The sequence below is a fragment of the Rhinopithecus roxellana genome, chromosome 2 (genome assembly GCF_007565055.1).
Source record: "Rhinopithecus roxellana isolate Shanxi Qingling chromosome 2, ASM756505v1, whole genome shotgun sequence".
Classification (NCBI taxonomy): domain Eukaryota; kingdom Metazoa; phylum Chordata; class Mammalia; order Primates; family Cercopithecidae; genus Rhinopithecus; species Rhinopithecus roxellana.
In genome coordinates, this window is record NC_044550.1 from 25,839,689 (window position 1) to 25,859,960 (window position 20,272).

The 20,272-nt window shown below is 37.5% G+C and overlaps 1 non-coding gene across 1 annotated transcript; it reads left to right on the top strand.

The window, feature by feature from the left end:
- The first annotated feature begins 270 nt into the window (after positions 1-270).
- Positions 271-434, top strand: LOC115896139. Its single transcript, XR_004056094.1, has one exon. It is a non-coding gene; the product is annotated as a U1 spliceosomal RNA (small nuclear RNA).
- The last annotated feature ends 19,838 nt before the right edge of the window (positions 435-20,272 follow it).

Consider the following 20,272-nt stretch of genomic DNA (forward strand, 5'->3'; position numbering starts at 1 on the left):
AAACCTTCTGTTCTTGTCAGTAATGGAATCACCCCTGTGCATAGCCACTCACTCTAGCCTGGGCAACATAGCAGGACCCTGTCTCAGAAAGAAGAAAAAACCAAAACCAAAAACAAAACAAAACAAAAAAGGATAAAGAAAAAAACATTAAAAGTATCCAAAGTGGTGGGAAAAATACATTATATATACTAGAATAAAGAAAAAATGACAGCAGATTCGGAAATAATCCATGTCAGATGACATTCAATCAGCAAAGAATTGAAGAATACTATACTTACCTGGCAGGGGAGATACCATGATCACAAGGATAGTTTTCCCAGGGCAAGTCTTATCCATTGCACTCTGGATGTGCTGACCCCTGTGATTTTGCCAAATGTGGGAAACTCAACCGCATAATTTGTGGTAGTAGGGGATTTTATTTGCACTTTCCCCTGGGTGGAGGGGGGAGGTTGGGGAAGAACACTAGAAATGGTAAATAAGAGAGTGAAAGTGAAATACACTTTTTCTTATTTTGAGACTCTTAACAAAATAATTGGCTGTTTAAAATAGATTGTTTCATAATAGTATATAATGGAATTCATAGGGGTTGGTGAAATAAAATGCATAACGGCAATAGGACAAAGGTTGATGTGTGGTAGCGTTGGAGGCAGTGGTGAAAGAAAGTTTACTGTACCTGAAGTGGTGTAATATTACTAGGAGGTAGACTATGATAAGCTAAAGATAAATACTATAAATCTAAGATATAGATATGTATCTAAAGATACATACCATAGATATATACTATATACTATAAAGATATATACTATAAATTCTAAAGTAACTGCTAAAGATAAATATTATTAGTGATAAAGTAACTACTTAAAAAACAAAATAAAAAGTTATAGTAAATAAACCCACTAAGAAGATAATGATGGACCCTTAAAAAATAATAATCCAAAAGAAATCATGAAAAAGAAGGGAACAAAAACAAAAGAAACAAGTAGAAAACTAATAGCAAAACTGTCCATTTAAACTCAGTCATGTCGATGATTACATTAAATGTAAACGGCTTAACCACCTCCAACCAAAAAGGCAGAGATTGTATAAAAAAGCAACCCAACAATAAGCTATCTATAAAAAATTTCCTTTATAAAGATACAAATAGAGTAAAATAATGAAAAAAAATGATGCTAATAATATTTAAAAGTTAGATTTCTTATATTAATACAAGACTATGTAGATTTCAGAACAAAAAATATTAGGATGAATTTTAAAATGTTATTTCATTATGACAAGGGTTCAACTCATCAAAGAACATAACAATTCTTAAGATTTATGAACCTAGTATCAGAGATTCAAATTTTTTGAAGCAGAAATTGGTAGAACTCAAAAAAGAAACAGATAAAATTCATCTAAATTTTAGGTTTGGCAAATAGTCTAATGCCATTAACACAATAAAGAAGATATTATAAAATACATGCTTATGAATATTTTATAATTCATCCAGGTACCTCAGAGACTGTGAAATATACATCGTTAGAGATAAAGAAAGAGATCCAGTGTGCATACAAAGTGAAAAACTAGAATTATTTATGTTGCTCATTCATTTATTCATCTATATATTAATTAAAAAAATATTTACCATACTCTATTTTCTTCTGGGATAAAGTTTGCTGTCAAAAATCTAATGACAATCTGATTTTACTTCCTTTATAAGTGATTTGGTCTTTTGGCTACATTACTGCAGACTTTTTGTCTTTCCATAAAGTATGGTAATTTGATCATGCTATTTCTCAGCAATAGCAATTGTAGGTTGATTTTTCTGAGTTTATAATATGCTTTTATACTATTTTATACTCTTTTTAAAAATATTTCAAAAATTTTTTTGAATTATGAATTTTAATTATTTTCTTCTGTTTTGTTTTTCTTCTATAAATATCTTCTATTTATGTGTCACTTTCAAGTATTTTAAAATTCTCTATTTCTTTTTATAATTTCCTCTTTATTTAAAAATTTTCTCTTTTCATTTGTAATTCTTAAGGCATTATCTATTGCATGTATTCTCTCTGTGGTGTAAAAAAGACTACACTAGAAGTTTTAGTCCTTGTTTCCAAATCTATTTGTTATTTTATTTCTAATTCCTTCCTTAGTTCTATCACCATATCTCTAAGTGTTTCTAATTCTTATTTATGTCATTTTTCATAATTCTATTTTTTCTGTCATTTTAGCTAATCTTAAAATATTAGATGTCATTTTTATCTTTTTTTTGGCATGTTTCTTTTTGACATGCTGTAGTTTTATTAGGAATATTATTCTACTCCTTATTTTCTCTTCCTTTCCTAGAATAACTTTGTATGCAATTCAATTACAATGAATTTCTGTTGTTTATTGTTATGTAAAGTTAATTTTCTGTAATTATAAGGATAAGGTTGGCCAGGATAGCTTTTATAGATTCACAACTTCAGAGTTTATTATTTGTTCAACTATAAGGTGCTGTACTCTCAGAAACCTTCTGGCTCTTTTTCTCCTGTCAGCTTTTATTTGAGGCTTTTTTTTTTTTTTTTTTTTTCTGTGTCCCTATTATCCCTGTCCTGTTTCTGTGGGCTTTTGTTCCAGAAGGGGCCCTTGGCTGGTTTGTTTCAAGAGTCCACAGACTCAGGCAAGATTTGCCTAAGAACTAGACTGTGCCAAAGACCCTTTCATTTTCTGCTACTTTTCTCAAAATTGTCCCACTGTGAGAATTCCAGTGGCTGCCTCTTGGAGATTTAGGGTTCTTCTGGTCTCAGGTCCATCATAGGCTCAATTGTTTTCCTCTGCTTTCTTCAACACAGATGTTTATACTACAAGAATTTAGAACTGGAAAATGTTCAGCCCCAGCAGATCTTAATTTTGGTTTGTAGGCAATTAAGTTTGCCTGATTTTGTCAGTCATGGATATTTTCTGTGTTTTAAGTTACGCAAGCCTAGTCATAATGTCTGGTGTGTGTGTGTGTGTGTGTGTGTGTGTGTGTGTGTGTGTGTGTGTATGTATATAAAACACATATATATGCACAATAAAAATACATATATATATATTGTTATTGTGTATATATATGTGTTTTTATTTTTGGTGGATATATTGGGGGAAGATTAAAAATCTATGCTGCTTGGTCAAGCATGGTGGCTCACACCAGTAATCCCTGAACTCTGGGAGACTGAGGTGGGAGAATGGATTGAGCCCAGGAGTTCGAGACCAGCCTGGGAAATATAGGGAAATCTGGTCTTTACAAAAAATGTTTTAAAAAATTAGCTGGGCATGGTGGTGTGTCCCTGTGGTCCCAGCTACTCAGGAGACTGAGGAGGGAGGATTGGCTGAGACTGGAAGGTTAAGGCTGCAGTATGCCATGATCAGGTCACTGCATTCCAGCCTGGGTGACAGGACAGGGAGAGATCCTGTCTCAAAAAAAAAAACAAAACAAACAAACAAAAAAAACCAACAGTTCACTGGCAGTTCCAAGATGGCTGAATAGGAATAGCTCCAGTCTACAGCTCCCAGCATGAGCGATGCAGTATATGGGTAATTTCTGCACTTCCAAATGAGGTACGGGTTCATCTCACTGGGGCTTGTGGGACAGTGGGTGCAGGACAGTGGGTGCAGCACACCCAGCATGAGCCGAAGCAGGGTGAGGCATCGCCTACCTGGGAAGCACAAGGGGTCAGGGAATTCCTTTTCCTAGCCAAGCAAAGCAGTGACAGACAGCACCTGGAAAATCGGGTCACTCTCACCCTAATACTGCTCTTTTCCAATGGTCTTAGCAAAAGGCACACCAGGAGATTATATCCCGCGCCTGGCTTAGAGGGTTCCATGCCCACGAAGCCTCGCTCATTGCTTGCACAGCAGTCGGAGATCAAACTGCAAGGTGGCAGTGAGGCTGGGTGTGGGGCACCCACCATTGCTGAGGCTTGAGTAGGTAAACAAAGCGGCCAGGAAGCTCGAACTGGGTGAAGCCCACCGCAGCTCAAGGAGGCCGGCCTGCCTCTGTAGACTCCACCTCTAGGGGCAGAGCATAGCTGAACAAAAGACAACAGAAACCTCTGCAGATTTAAATGTCCCTGTCTGACAGCTTTGAAGAGAGTAGTGGTTCTCCCAGCACGGAGCTTGAGATCTGAGAACGGACAGGCTGCCTCCTCAAGTGGGTTCCTGACCCCCAAGTAGCCTAACTGAGAGGCACCCCTCAGTAGGGGCAGATTAACACTTCACATGGCCGGGTACCCCTCTGAGACGAAACTTCCAGAGGAACTATCAGGCAGCAACATTTTCTGTTCAGCAATATTCGCTATTCTGCTGCCTCTGCTGCTGATACCCAGGCAAACAGGGTCTGGAGTGGACCTCCAGCAAAGTCCAACAGACCTGCAGCTGAGGGTCCTGACCGTTAGAAGGAAAACTGACAAACGGAAAGGACATCCGCACCAAAACCCCATCTGTACGTCACCATCATCAAAGACCAAAGGTAGATAAAACCACAAAGATGGGGAAAAAACAGAGCAGAAAAGCTGAAAATTCTAAAAATCAGAGCACCTCTCCTCCTCCAAAGGAATGCAGCTCATCACCAGCACCAGAACCAAACTGGACGGAGAATGACTTTGATGAGTTGAGAGAAGAAGGCTTCAGACAATTAAACTTCTCCAAGCTGAAGGAGGAAGCCTGAACCCATGGCAAAGAAGTTAAAAACCTTGAAGAAAGATTAGACGAATGGCTAACTAGAATAACCAATACAGATAAGTCCTTAAAGGACCTGATGGCGATGAAAACCATGGCACGAGAACTACGTAATGAATGCATAAGCTTCAGTAGCCAATTCAATCAAGTGGAAGAAAGGGTATCAGAGATGGAAGATCAAATGAATGAAATGAAGAGAGAAGAGCAGTTTAGAGAAAAAAGAATAAAAAAAAAATGAACAAAGCCTCCAAGAAATGTGGTACTACGTGAAAAGACCAAATCTACGTCTGATTGGTGTACCTGAAAGTGATGGGGAGAATGGAACCGAGTTGGAAAACACTCTTCAGGATATTACCCAGGAGAACTTCCCCAACCTAGCAAGGCAGGCCAACATTCAAATTCAGGAAATACAGAGAATGCTACAAAGATACTCCTTGAGAAGAGCAACTCCAAGACACAAAATTGTCAGATTCACCAAAGTTGAAATGAAGGAAAATATGTTAAGGGCAGCCAGAGAGAAAGGTCGGGTTACCCACAAAGGGAAGCCCATCAGACTAACAGCAGACCTCTTGGCAGAGACTCTTCAAGCCAGAAGAGAGTGGGGGCCAATATTCAACATTCTTAAAGAAAAGAATTGTCAACCCAGAATTTCATATCCAGCCAAACTAAGTTTCATAAGTGAAGGAGAAATAAAATCCTTTACAGACAAGCAAATGCTGAGAGATTTTGTTACCACCAGGCTTGCCCTACAAGAGCTCCTGAAGGAAGCACTAAACATGGAAAGGAACAACTGGTACCAGTCACTGCACAAACATGCCAAATTGTAAAGACCATCGATGCTAGGAAGACACTGCATCAACTAATGAGCAAAATAACCAGCTAATATCATAATGTCAGGATCAAATTCACACATAACAATATTAACCTTAAATGTAAATGGGCTAAATGGTCCAATTGAAAGACACAGACTGGCAAATTGGATAAAGAGTCAAGATCCATTAGTGTGCTGTATTCAGGAAACTCATCTCGCTTGCAGAGACACACATAGGCTCAAAATGAAGGGATGGAGGAAGATCTACCAAGCAAATGGAAAACAAAAAAAGACAGGGGTTGCAATTCTAGTCTCTGATAAAACAGACTTTAAACCATCAAAGATCAAAAGAGACAAAGAAGGCCATTACATAATGGTAAAGGGATCAATTCAACAAGAAGAGCTAACTATCCTAAATATATATGCACCCAATACAGGAGCACCCAGATTCTTAAAGCAAGTCCTTAGAGACCTACAAAAAGACTTAGACTCCCACACAATAATAATGGGGACTTTAACACCCCACTGTCAACATTAGACAGATCAGTGAGACAGAAAGTTAACAAGGATATCAAGGAATTGAACTCAGGTCTGCACCAAGTGGACCTAACTGACATCTACAGAACTCTCCACCCCAAATCAACAGAATATACATTCTTCTCAGCACCACATCGCACTTATTCCAAAATTGACCACATAGTTGAAAGTAAAGCACTCCTCAGCAAATGGAAAAGAACAGAAATTTTAACCAACTGTCTCTCAGACCACAGTGCAATCAAACTAGAACTCAGAATTAAGAAATTCACTCAAAACCACTTAACCACATGGAAACTGAACAACCTGCTGCTGAATGACTACTGGGTAAATAACGAAATGAAGGCAGAAATAAAGATGTTCTTTGAAGCCAACAAGAACAAAGACACAACATACCAGAATCTCTGGGACACAGCCAAAGCAGTGTTTAGAGGGAAATTTATAGCACTAAATGCCCACAAGAGAAAGCTGGAAAGATCTAAAATTGACACCCTAACATCACAATTAAAAGAACTAGTGAAGCAAGAGCAAACACATTCAAAAGGTAACAGAAAGCAAGAAATAACTGAGATCAGAGTAGAACTGAAGGAGATAGAGACACAAAAAACCATTCAAAAAAATCAATGAATCCAAAAGCTGGTTTTTTGAAAAGATCAACAAAATTGATAGACCGCTAGCAAAGACTAATAAAGAAGAAAGGAGAGAAGAATCAAATGGATGCAATAAAAAATGATAAAGGGGATATCACCACCGATCCCAGAGAAATACAAACTACCATCAGAGAATACTATAAACACCTCTACACAAATAAAATAGAAAATGTAGAAGAAATGGATAAATTCCTAGACACATACACCCTCCCAAGGCTAATCCAGGAAGAAGTTGAATCCCTAAATAGACCAATAACAGGCTCTGAAATTGAGGCAATAATTAATGGCCTACCAACCAAAAAGAGTCCAAGACCAGACAGATTCACAGCCGAATTCCACCAGAGGTACAAGGAGGAGCTGGTACCATTCCTTCTGAAACTATTCCAATCAATAGAAAAAGAGGGAATCCTCCCTAACTCATTTTATGAGGCCAGCATCATCCTGATACCAAAGTCTGGCAGAGACACACATAAAAAAGAGAATTTTAGACCAATATCCCTGATGAATATCAATGCAAAAATCCTCAATAAAATACTGGGAAACTGAATCCAGCAACACATCAAAAAGCTTATCCACCATGATCAAGTGGGCTTCATCCCTGGGATGCAAGCCTGGTTCAACATATGCAAATCAATAAACATAATCCAGCATATAAACAGAACCAAAGACAAAAACCACATGATTATCTCAATAGATGCAGAAAAGGCCTTTGACAAAATTCAACAGCCCTTCATGCTAAAAACTCTCAATATATTAGATATTGATGGGACGTATCTCAAAATAATAAGAGCTGTTTATGACAAACCCACAGCCAATATCATACTGAATAGGCAAAAACTGGAAACATTCCCTTTGAAAACTGACATAAGACAGGAATGCCCTCTCTCACCACTCCTATTCAACATAGTGTTGGAAGTTCTAGCCAGGGCAATCAGGCAGGAGAAAGAAATAAATGGTATTCAATTAGGAAGAGAGGAAGTCAAGTTGTCCCTGTTTTCAGATGACATGATTGTATATCTGCAAAACCCCATTGTCTCAGCCCAAAATCTCCTTAAGCTGATAAGCAACTTCAGCAAAATCTCAGGATACAAAAATCAATGTGCGAAAATCACAAGCATTCTTATACACCAATAACAGACAAACGGAGAGCCAAATCATGGGTGAACTCCCATTCACAATTGCTTCAAAGAGAATAAAATACCTAGGAATCAAACTTACAAGGGATGTGAAGGACCTTTTCAAGAAGAACTACAAATCACTGCTCAATGAAATAAAAGAGGATGTGGAGAAATAGGAACATTTTACACTGTTGGTGGGACTGTACACTAGTTCAATCATTGTGGAAGACAGTGTGGTGATTCCTCAGGGATCTAGAACATTCCATGCTCATGGATAGGAAGAATCAATATCATGAAAATGGCCATACTGCCCAAGGTAATGTATAGATTCAATGCCATCCCCATCAAGCTACCAATGACTTTCTTCACAGAATTGGAAAAAATTACTTTAAAGTTCACATGGAACCAAAAAAAGAGCCTGCATTGCCAAGTCAATCCTAAGCCAAAAGAACAAAGCTGGAGGCATCATGCTACCCGACTTCAAACTATACTACAAGGCTACTGTAACCAAAACAGCATGGTACTGGTACCAAAACAGAGATATAGACCAATGGAACAGAACAGAGCCCTCAGAAATAATACCACACATCTACAACTATCTGATCTTTGACAAACCTGACAAATACAAGAAATGGGGAAAGGATTCCCTATTTAACAAATGGTGCTGGGAAAACTGGCTAATCATATGTAGAAAGCTGAAAGTGGATCACTTCCTTACACCTTACACAAAAATTAATTCAAGGTGGATTAAAGACTTAAATGTTAGATCTAAAACCACAAAAACCCTAGAAGAATACCTAGGCAATACCATTCAAGACATAGGCATGGGCAAGGACTTCATGTCTAAAACACCAAAAGCAATGGCAACAAAAGCCAAAATTGACAAATGAGATCTAATTAAACTAAAGAGTTTCTGCACAGCAAAATAAACTATCATCAGAGTGAACAGGCAACCTACAGATTGGAGAAAATTTTTGCAATCTACCTATCTGACAAAGGGCTAATATCCAGAATCTACAAAGAACTCAAACAAATTTACAAGAAAAAACCCCATCAACAAGTGGGAGAAGGATATGAACAGACACTTCTCAAAAGAAGACATTCATACAGCCAACAGACACATGAAAAAATGCTCATCATCACTGGCCATCAGAGAAATGCAAATCAAAACCACAACGAGATACCATCTCACACCAGTTAGAATGGTGATCATTAAAAAGTCAGGAAACAACAGGTGCTGGAGAGGATGTGGAGAAATAGGAACATTTTACACTGTTGGTGGGACTGTAAACTAGTTCAATCATTGTGGAAGACAGTGTGGCGATTCCTCAGGGATCTAGAACTAGAAATGCCATTTGACCCAGCCATCCCATTACTGGGTATATACCCAAAGGATTATAAATCATGCTGCTGTAAAGACACATGCACATGTATGTTTATTGCGGCACCATTCACAATAGCAAAGACTTGGAACCAACCCACATGTCCAACAATGATAGACTGGATTAAGAAAACGTGGCACATATACACCATGGAATACTATGCAGCCATAAAAAATGATGAGTTCATGTCCTTTGTAGGGACATGGATGAAGCTGGAAACCATCATTCTCAGCAAACTATTGCAAGGACAAAAAACCAAACACTGCATGTTCTCACTCATAGGTGGGAATTGAACAATGAGAACACTTGGACACAGGAAGGGGAACATCACACACTGGGGCCTGTTGTGTGGTGGGGGGAGAGGGGAGGGATAGCATTAAGAGATATACCTAATGTAAATCATGAGTTAATGGGTGCAGCACACCAACATGGCACATGTATACATATATAACAAACCTGCACGTTGTGCACATGTATCCTAGAACTTAAAGTATAATAATAAAAAAGTATGCTGCTTAAATATGACACAAAAAGCTTATGCAAAAAAAGAAAAAATAGATAAGATGGAACTTATCAAAATTAATAAAAATTTTTGTTTGTCGAAGGACACTATCAAGGAAATGAAAAGGTGACAAAATAGAAGAAAATATTCACAAACCACATATCTGATAAGGGTCTAGGATACAAAGCATATTTTTAAAAAATTCTTAGAACTTAATTATAAAAAGACAAGCCACTCAATAAAACATAGGCAAAATATTTGAAATAGATATTTTTCTAAAGAAGTACAAATGGCTAAAAGCACATGAAAAGATGTTCAATATCATTAAGCGTTAGGGAAATGCACATCAAAATCATGAGACACCAGTGTACTCCTACTATAATGGTCATGAGAAAACCTGAAAATATCAAGTATTTTCAAGGATATGGAATTAAATTAAAACCCTCATTGCTGGCAAGAATGTAGAATGGCCCAGCCACTAAGGAAAACAATTTAGCAGTTCTTCAAAAGTTAAATAGAGTTTTCTATGTATATCACTAGCAATTCCATACTGATATATATGCCCCAATGCATTAAAATATATATACATACCAAAACTTTTACATGATTTTTCACAGCAGTAATATTTATAGTAGCCAAAGAATGGAAAGAATTAAGATATTCATCAATTGATTAGTGGATAAACAATAGGTGATGATATATCTAAACAATGGAATATTAGCCACAAAAAATAATGAAGTACTGATACACACTGCAATATGGGTGAATCTTGAAAACATTATGCTAAGTGGAATAAACCAGACAGAAAAAGACATACGTTGGGTGAATTAATTTATATGAAATGTCCAGAAAAGGCTAATCCATAGAGACAAAAATTAGATTACTGGTTGCCAGTATGGTGAGAGAGGGGAAACGGGAGATATGGGGTTTTAAATATCCTAGGACAGTCCTTTCTAACTTCAGATCTATACCTTTATTTCTTAAGAAACTTGTTCTAATTACTAATTTTAAGGCACAGATCTTAAGCAAAAATAGTTTTAACTGACATGTTCAAATGGAAGATTACCTAAAGCTTCTTGTAAGTGAGAATAAGAATTTGAGCCCTAGAATGAGGGTATGGAAATGGTAAAATAAAATAAAATACAAATTACAGAAAAATGCATACAGTGCAGCAATTCTGAAAGTGTAAAAAATGACCAGACAATATTATCCATTGTTAATGAACACATCTGAATGCATGTGGAAGTATAAACATTGAATTAGTTGGATACACATCAGACTCATGGAAGTGGAGAACAGGACTAGAAGAGGTGGTCAGATAGAACTTTAACTTTTCTATTTATTTTATTTATTTTGTTTTACAACGGACAAGGCAAAATACATGTCTCTGGGTATATACTCACATAATCCTCACAGCAATCCTATGAGGTGGCACTATTATTATCCCTATATGAGAGATGAGACAGAAATCTATGGAGTGAATGAAGAGCGTAGGAACACACCCAGGGTTGCACAGCTAGTGATGACAAGCCTGGAGGCTGCTCCCAGATCTAGATTTGTTCTTATTTATTTTGAATTGTTGAATTATTTATTTTACTTTGAAGAGATTTTATGTAAAAGAAAGCAGAGAAATGATACAGTAACTAAAGGGATTTGGTGCCAAAAATGGTATGTTTTTTGTTTGTTGCTTGTTTTGAAATAGGAGAGCAAGCAGTGTGTTTTAAAACTGATGGAAATGATCCTTAAGAACAGCAGAAAGTGACTGGGTGCAGAGGCTCACGCCTGTAATCCCAGCACTTTGGGAGGCCGAGGTGGGCAGATCACTTAAGGTCAGGAGTTGGAGACCAGCCAACATGGTGAAACCCTGTCTCTACTAAAAATACAAAAATTAACTGGGTGTGGTGGCATGCACCTGTAATCCCATCAACTTGGGAGGCTAAGGCAGGAGAATCGCTTCAACCTGGGAGGCGGAGGTTGCAGTGAGCTGAGATCATGCCACTGGTCTCCAGTCTGGGTGACAGGGGCAGAATCCATCTCAAAAAAATAAAAATAAATAAATTAAATTAAATTTTTAAAAAAGGGCGATGGCACCAGAGTGGGAGGGCAGATGGGATGCAGTGCCCCAGAGGAAGAGCTACCTTAGAAGGAAATACTGGAAGGCCTTCCATTTAACAGGTAGAAGGTGGGCAATTATAATTTCCTACAGACAGGAAAGTAAGTTTTTGGATGGACAGCATGGAATAGCAAGTAAAGTCTTCAGTTTAGTATGAGGATAAAGGAGACATTAAATTGGGCTTTTGAAGAGATAGGAGAGATAAGAAATGTAGTTAGGGATGGAGACAGAGAAGATTTAGCAGGCTAAGGAAATGTAGGCAGATTAATAGGAACTTTTGAGGGCCCACTAGAATTTTTAGTTACAAATTTTAAAATAAGAGAAGTCAGCATAGTGGAATGTTTTTCTCCTGCCATGATCAGCTGCTTGGATGCTGGTACTGAACATGTCAACTGTTGAATTTAGTCAGGTTAGGCAAAGCAATTATCCAAGAGTACAAATGAGTAGACACATGTGTTAAAGTTTGAAATATTAATCAAATTTTGCAAGCTGGACTGAAGAGGAGAGTCAGGTAGATGGAACCAAATATGCAAAGCTATGAAAGAGTGAAATGTTATAGTGTGTTCAGAGAACTACATTTGTTCCATGTTGTCAGTGCAAAAGGTGGGCATGCAGAAAAGGTGTCAGGAGACAATACTACAGACACTGGTGGCCTGGTGTTTTCTGCCAGCAGGTAAATCTACTAAAATCAGATAGCAAAAGGAATCCAATGGCATATATGGTAAGAATATTGGAATTTACAACAGAGAACTATTGAAGGGTTTTAATTAGAAGGATGATATGATTAGTTTTGTATTGTAGAGAGATTACCCTGGCAGCAGTGCAGCAGTGTGGAATCTATACTGGAGTTGTTAAAGATTGCACATGCGGATTCTGTGGTAGGAAAAGTAATGGCCCTTCAAGGATATCTACCTCCTAATACCCAGAACCTGGGCATGAGTTACATAGCAAAAAGGATTTTGCATATGTGATTAAGTTAAGGATCTTGGGATGGGTGGATTACCTGGGTGGGCCTAGTGTAATTATGAGGGTCTTTATAAGGGGAAAAAAGAGGCAGAAAAATTAGAGAAGGAGATGCAACTACAGAAACAGAGAGAGAACGAGGCATATTTGAAGATGGTATACAGCTGTCTCTGAAAACAGAAGCAATCAAGGAGTGCAGGTGGCTTCTAGAAGTTGGAAAAGGCAGGAAAACAGATTCTCCTGAGAGCCTCCAGAAGATACGCAGCCCTTCCAACACCTTCATTCTAGCCCTGTGAGACTTCTGACTCTCAGAACTGTAAGAAAATCAATAAAAGTCGTTTTAAGCCGCTAGGTTTCTGGTAATTTGTTACAGCAGCAATAGAATTTCAACTAGGAATTTACTGCAGTAATCCAGGTAATGACGGAGATTTCTGAACAACAGGGACAACAGCAAACTCACTGGGCAATTATTAGAGATATGACCAGAGAAAATTAGTGTTCTGATGTCCAGATCAAAAAGAAATTGCTGTGAAAGAGGGAATGTGACAGATGAGTAATTTACTGCCATAAATCATTTTTTTTTCCTTCTACAGTACAATGTTACTAGAAAGTTGCTGCCTGGAAAGAGACTACATTTCTCCGTTCCCTTGCAAGTAGGGATCATGCGCCTTGTTGGTGCTAGTGGAATGTGAACAGAAATGCTGGGTGTCACTTTTTAAAGTGAAATAACAACAACAACAACAAAAAACACAAAAAAGCAAAAAACCCAGATGTGCATTCTATAGTCTCCCATGGACCATATACTAGGTAAGTGCAGAAGATTCCAAGGTTCTGAGTGGCAAAGCAGCAGAAAGGCGCAGAGCCACAATTTAAAAGAAGGTCCCCAAATCTCTGCCTGGAAGGTCTTCTGCTGACCAGGAATGCCTACATAGGTCTGTATGATAAGGAAGATATAGACATTTCTGGTTTTGTAAGTCATTGATTTTGGGGATTTATTTTCATCCAAAAAAAAAAAAAATGGTATTGCAACTGGGATACTATTTTAACAGAATCCTAAAATACGTGTCATTGTTGAGTAGATAAAATTGATGTAAGATGTTGGAAAGATGGAGAGCCATGCTATGCAGTGGCAATAAACTTGAAAAAACTTGGCTGACAATAATAAAGGAGTACTTGCCAAACTTGTAGCTCTAAGTTAGAATGTTTGTGTTAGCTTGTTACTGGCCATATTTAGCAAGTTATTTGAAGAAAAATGAGCTTAGACATGAATTGACACATGTGCAAGCAAAAGTGAAAGGGAATAGAGAGAATCCAGCTATTTAGGATTTCTCACAATTGGAAAATCTGCATGATTCTAGAACTCAAACATGAATAGATAAAACTGAACAAAATTGAATAAAATTGAACAACAACAAAAAAATCCTTTACTCTTCTCAATTAAACAGTGACTACATTTCTCCGTTCCCTTGCGAGTAGGGATCATGCCCCTTGTTGCATGAATTCCTACCACAGAGCCGGTTAAATATCTAATCAAGAATAATTTCAACTTTGCCAAGGACTAATGACTACTGTGTGACTCTCATTCACCCCCTCCGTCGTTGCATTTCCCAAGTGTCACTAGATAACTAGTTAATAAAGGAAAACTAAAATTTTTAGAATTTACTGCAGTAAGAGAAAATGCCATCTTGATGGAGGCTTAGCAGTGTCTCAGAAGAGAGAAGGCAGAAGTGGGATATTTACATGGTTTCAGAGTCTGGGTTCAATTGGTTAAAGGCAAGGTCAAAGTGGAGAACCATCTGAGACAGGGCAAAGTACTATGTGACATAATAGTTTAGGAATGGCTGATGCAATTGAAAGAAAGGTCTTGAACCAAAGACTTTATAAGTAAGCTGTTTTTATAAGCGAGCCATTCACCCAAGTGAGCAGACTATTGTGTTTGGGGGAAAAAAATCATCCGTGGAAATTTCCTGAGGCAAACTATGAAGTTGTTTCTTGATTTACAGACTTGTTTTTCCTAGTCAAAATTTTGCTGGAACAAGCAACAAATTGTGGTCCACAATATTTATCTAAATCATATTGACATATAAGGCATTAATTCTCACACTTCTAGCTATCCCATTCATGCCTATCCATGACAGGGCATCACAGGTGCCTTTTAACTCAAATGTTGCCAACTTGTGAGGAGCCACATTCAAGCCTGGTGGAGAGAATAACTCATGACCTAGATATCTAGGATTGTGATGATGTAGTGATTGGAGGAACCATCTTACATAGTGTACTCTTACATGGCTCCTTGGAAAGAAAGCAGTTGTGTTGTGTTTAGAAAGAAGTTTGCACATGAATATTGGCTGCCCAGTTGGGTGGACATGTAAGAAACACTTCATGGTCCACTTACATGGTGGACCATGTAAGATCACTAACACTATGTACTTCCCTTCCATAGAAAACAATTATCACTGAGAATTAGCTGCCCACCTAGACACCATGTTTCTCAGCTTCCTTGTGACCAGGTGGAGCCTTGTGACAGTTCCCAACAATGTGAATATGATGTGAGTGGAGATGATGTGGGTCACTTTCAGACCTAGAATCTATAAAATAGGTGTGCATTCTCCATCTTCTCTTTCTCCATCTGGCACAGAAAGCAGAGCATTTTGGAACTCTGGGAGAAGGCAAAAACACAAATGGAAAAAGCTAGATCCTTGAATCTGTACATAGAACGTTGCTTGCAGACCAGAGGGGCCCACACTGGTTTGCTACATGTGAGAGAAATAAACTTCTGTTGGGTTAAGTCACTGAGAGTTGGAAGCATATTTAGAATAGTAGGTAGCAGTATCCTAGCTAATACATGGGGATATCATAATATATAAAACGTATAATATGAATTCATAGAGTGACATTTGATATATTCATTGAAAAAGCAATACAAAGATGTATTTATGTAACTAAGCTATTTTTTGTAATAACAGAAAAGCATCTATATATATATAGAAGAAACAAGGAAAAATATCCATTAAATCTTCATTAATAAAAATGTGCAAATATTGTGGTTACTGATAATTTCTATCTTATTATTTATGCTTTTTTGAATTTTCCAAATGCTCTATACTTAATACGAATTATTCTGATATAAGAAGAATAAGAATTTTTTAAAAGTTGTCACTATTAATAACCTTTTCCAGATTTGGGCTTGAAAATGCTCTTTGTTCAAAAAGCAACTTTGTAAGTCATTTTTTCCAAAAGATAGTGTCCAGTAGGTAACAACATTATAAACTTCATTAAAACAAAGTTTAAGAAGTGTAAGGGCAAAACAACAGTTTTTCAGACATGAGTGACCTAATACTGTGACTCCTAATTAAGAACCATCATTAGGGCAAGAAATTGGTTCCTGAGAGCATCTGGGATCAGAGGGGAGTTGCTGGTAGTGGCATCTTTCTCCCCAGAGAAATGCTGAAGTGTCATGCAATTCTAACTACCTGTGAAAACTTGCTTCCTATCACCATGGCAGCAGGGCTGATCATCTTGATTAAAAAGGTTTCTATTCTCAATCCCATGAGGGTAAAATCAGCACTTCCAGACGCAGATGAGTCATTGCTTTTGGCCTCATTAATGTGGTGTAACTCTTCTGTCTGCTAACAAAAAACATTTAACCAAATGAATAAAATGATGCAGCCAAGCAGTGAGAATTCCAGCAAGCAATTCCAAAGCCTAACTTTGATTTTGAAGTGGAGATGGTGAACTTTTTAGCAAAACAACAAAACAAAACAGAAAACAGCTATAGAGAAAATACATTAACCCTTAAATGTGCATGTTCTTCAAAGAGCCAAAACTATCTGGTCATTAGAAGAAAAGATTAATTTAAGTATATACAGTGCATAGAAAACCAAAGCAGTATTCCATTTAGTCTTGTAGAACAAACAATGTTGTTATGATGAAGAGATCCTGGTAGAATGTGGCCTTTTCAGAAGATAATTGGAGACAGAGGGGAGGATGTCTTCCTGCTGCTGAAACAGAAGTTGAGTAGACAAGAAATAGAAACCCTAGTGAACAGTTTTGCATGGAGAGGAGCCAATCAGGCAGTTGAAAACATTCTGGAAACAACCGTGTGGTTTTGAAACCATAGACATGTTTTATTAAGAGAAAGAACATAAAAGAGATTGAGATGGACCAGAAAAAGAATATGCAACTGTTCAAGTCAAATTTAACTGTGAATGTAAAGGATTCATGATCAAATTTTCCCAGGGTTAACAGACACACACACACACCCACCCACACGCCCATCACTGCACAGAAAATACAGCATTCAAATTAGATTTTTTTTTCTCTCTTTTTCCCCCAACCATATAGGCAGACTTCAACACAAATAGCTAATGAGGCACCATTTTTTTTTTTTTTTGTAAAGATGACACTCTAAAATTTCACAATTTTTAATACAGCGACTGCCAATATTCTTATATGAAGACTCTTGCTCAAGATTCTGGTTCCAAAGAGAGCATCTCTGGAATGGAGCAAGAGGACGGCTGCATGGTTCTTCAGTGAAAAGGCTCATAACTTGTCAATAAGAGTTACAAAATGCTAAGAGTATCTTTAGAAAGCAGAGTGAACATATCTTGTTATTTAAAGCATTACAATGTAGACCCATTTGGTAATAAGACAGCAAAACAGAGGAAAACACTGGAGCTGAAATACACAGCTAGAAGTGCAGCTGGACAGCAGCTCAGGGGGTGTCCTGAGGTCAAAGGCATACTGTAGATTGATTACAGCAAGTGAGTCCTCAGTTGCGCTGAGCAAAAGCAGTCATGATTTCTCAGACACAGCCTGGAAGAAATCCAATAAAGTAAACAAAACAGATTCAGGGACTCCAGAGACCTCTAATGAAATGGGGTTACTGAAGAGAAAATACCCAAATGTGAATTGTAAACTAAACAAGTACAGGAAATAAAGAGGCAGTGGCCATGTTTAGTCTGAAATGTGCTGGTCAATTGAATTCACATTTCCTAAAACACTCTGATTTTGCTTGGGTTGGATGGATGCTTGATTTTCCACAGAATAGAGCATGGCAGTAGTCAGTAATAAAGGGCACACTAACATGGCAAGATTGATGGCAAAATATTTGTGGAAGTTATAAGACTGTTTTTAAAAAATCTGTGGTGCATAAGATCTACTCACAGCTGTTGCCCGTGGTCCACGCTCAGGGCTACTTACTAGTCTTTTTCTGATTTTTCTGGGACATCTACCCTACCTAGGAAATCCAGACAGGTCTCTCTCTCTCTCTAGCTCAGCTCAGCAGTGTCTCTCTCTCTTTCTCTTTCTCTCTCTCTCTCTTACACACTCTTTCTCTAATTTTTACCTTACATAAGGGCTTCAGAGGAGAACAATTGTTCAGATTAAATTGTGGATGTTGAGTTTATTTAGTATTCCATCTGTTTAAAGATGAAGGCAAGAAATTCCTTCTCGTTAATGAGATACTAGATTAATAATTATTTAAAATCTTCGTTTTACTTATTCAAAAATTGAACTGTATAAGCCCCAAGTAACATAGGACAAAGAATGTGAGATAAGTTCAGATCATCTTTATATTTTTCTCTCTTGGTAAATATCTCATTGAGATAGTATGGATCGGTTAAAACCTGGATTCAAAGATTTGGAGAGTCAAGTAGTATTGAATTCCTATGTTCTCAAAGATTGTTCCATACAGTAGTAAATGAATAACAATCAATTATCATAATTATTCTTTGAATTTTCCAGGTTCTTTTTACCAACCCAGGATCATATTTGTCATACTGTGATTAAGATGTGTGAAAATGTGCTTCTCTGAAGTCTCTCATATCTACTTTCCACCAAGGGCCATAAAATGCCACCATTCTGGATGTCTCAGTTTTATGGTTTTAAAGCAATCCTGGAATCAATGGATGAGACATGAGGACTCAGGATCATCGTCATCAAGTGGCTAATCCTTCCCCAATATCATCCTCATGCAGGAGTCTTCCAGATTGGATTACCAGGGAGGCAAGAATAAATTAGGGGCACAAGATCTTCATTAGGATCAACACATGTGGAGAAAAGGGGACGAAACAGAACCTGGTATAGGAAGAAGCTGAACTGCAGTGGAGTGGCAAGAAACCTTGGCTAATGCAATGGGAAGCTCTAAACGGAGTATGGGCCATCAGAGTGTCCACAACAACTTGAAATAGCTGGTCTTCAGACTTCTTTGGTCCATCATGCTATGTGGGCTGCCCCAGAAAGGGCATGCCCCTGATTTTCTGCAGCTGAGGCTGACTTTGAAGAAGCTGACAGCTGGAGGTCGTTTCAATATCACAGTCACCACAAGCTGAAAGCAAGACTTTGTTTGAAGGAGATTTGGGCAGTGCTTCTTCTTTATCAAAGGAGCTTTTAAAGTTTCCTTTTAAAAATCGTCCACTCACATGTCCACATAAAAACTTGCAAATGAATGTTTAAAGCAGCATTACATATAATATCTGGAAAGTGGGAACAACCCAAATGTCCATTAACTGATGAGTGAATACATAGAATGTGTATTCATACAATGGAAAAATATTTGGTAATAAAAATAAATGAAATATTGATTGATGGTACAACATGGGTGAACCTTGAAAGCATAATGCTAAATGAAAGAAGCCAGCTACAGAAGACCACATATTGTATGATTCTATTTATATAAATAGCAAGTCTATAGAGGAAGAATATAGATTAGTGGTGGTTGCCTAGGACTGGGGTGGGGTTGGAGTGGGAAGTGATTGCTATTAAATAAGTGGTTTCTTTTGGGGATGATGAAAATACTCTAAAGTTGGTAGTGAGGCACAACCCTGTAAATATACTCAAACCATGGAAATACACGCTTTAAACGGGTGAATTTTATAGTATGGGAAGCAGATTTCAATAAAGCTTTTTTAAAGTCACCACTAAAGTAAGGTAGGCAAATTTGCTTCCTGCTTTCCTCTGAACATGTTCCGCTAATCATCATTATCATGATCATTATCATTGTCAGCAGCATTATCATCATCATTAATATTTATTAGGCACTTGTACCAGGCACTCTATTAAAATGCTTTGCATCCATTATCTCATTCTACAACAACCGACTTTTATTACTCTCATTCCATATACAACTGAGGTTAGAGAGAACTGGGAAGTTTGCCTAGGACTACAGAGTGAGTGATGTCAAAAGTATGATTTAATCTCTCTGATTTCAGATTTGCCCAAAACTTTAATATCTGTGTTTTAGGAATAGATCAAAATACTTGTGTTAATTTAGTGGCACCATTCTAAAATTAACCTTAAAATGATATGATTTTATATTTTACATGCCCTGTCCTCTGTGAAGTTTAAGAGAGTATAAGTCACATCTCCTAATTATTCACTTCATTTTTATTTGGACAATTAAGTTTAAATAGATTTCTCTACTTCTAGAAGCAATTAACACCCCCACTCATAATAAAATAATTATTTACTGGCATCTAGAGAAATCTGAAGAGAATCAGACAGTGGCACAGAGTGTTTTCTG